The sequence below is a fragment of the Paramormyrops kingsleyae genome, chromosome 25, assembly GCF_048594095.1.
Source record: "Paramormyrops kingsleyae isolate MSU_618 chromosome 25, PKINGS_0.4, whole genome shotgun sequence".
NCBI lineage: Eukaryota > Metazoa > Chordata > Actinopteri > Osteoglossiformes > Mormyridae > Paramormyrops > Paramormyrops kingsleyae.
Window position 1 is genome coordinate 14527435 of NC_132821.1, and position 807 is coordinate 14528241.

The window sequence follows — 807 nt, forward strand, 5'->3', positions numbered from 1 at the left end:
AACATATCCAGGGAACAAGCAATGGCCAGTGTCACCCTCCTTTAAGATCTTCTGTGTTCAAAGAAGTTCTAGGATGATATTATCATGAAGCCGACTGGACGATTTAACTTCAGAAGATATCACCTTCAGGACATTTTTGGTCAAGACTCTGTTGATATTTCCAACAAGCAACTCCTGAGTAGGTGTAGAGCGTAGCCTCTGGTAATACACATTGCTCACACCTTTATGAATACTTTGAGCAATTTTCCCCCTTCGGACATTACTTGCTCTCCTGAAATGACTTTCACTCCTGAGGTGTCTGATGTTCCCAAACCTACACACCTGAAACTGCACTATCTTACAGTTTGAAGTTGGTTTTTCCTTCAATGTAAAGATGTATCTACATCTACTGTACATGTCAAAAATTTACAAACAGCAGTTATTCTCAAGTATGGACATTTCTTTTTTCGGGTGTTTTCAGTTTTTACATTATGGCGTTTAAAAGCCAGAGTACAATTTGGGTTCTTCTCTGAGAACTTTTTGTAGAGGAGATGGCACCATGGTGTTCTGAGACCTGACGAACCACTTTTGGGAGCCATTTTTTTTTCCACAAATGTCTTTTGATTGTGATATGAAATATTTTTGGAATACGTGCAGTTTGCCTCCAGTGTTTTTTTGCTGTCTGTTTTTCATCAGAAACAGAAGAAATAGAATAGACTTCATGCTCCTCAAAATCTGCATTAGGTCTTTCTTCCTGGTGTCCAGTCGAAAGATCAAAATCCTCATAAGTACTCAATGGTGAGTGATATGTTAATAAACTGCATTGTT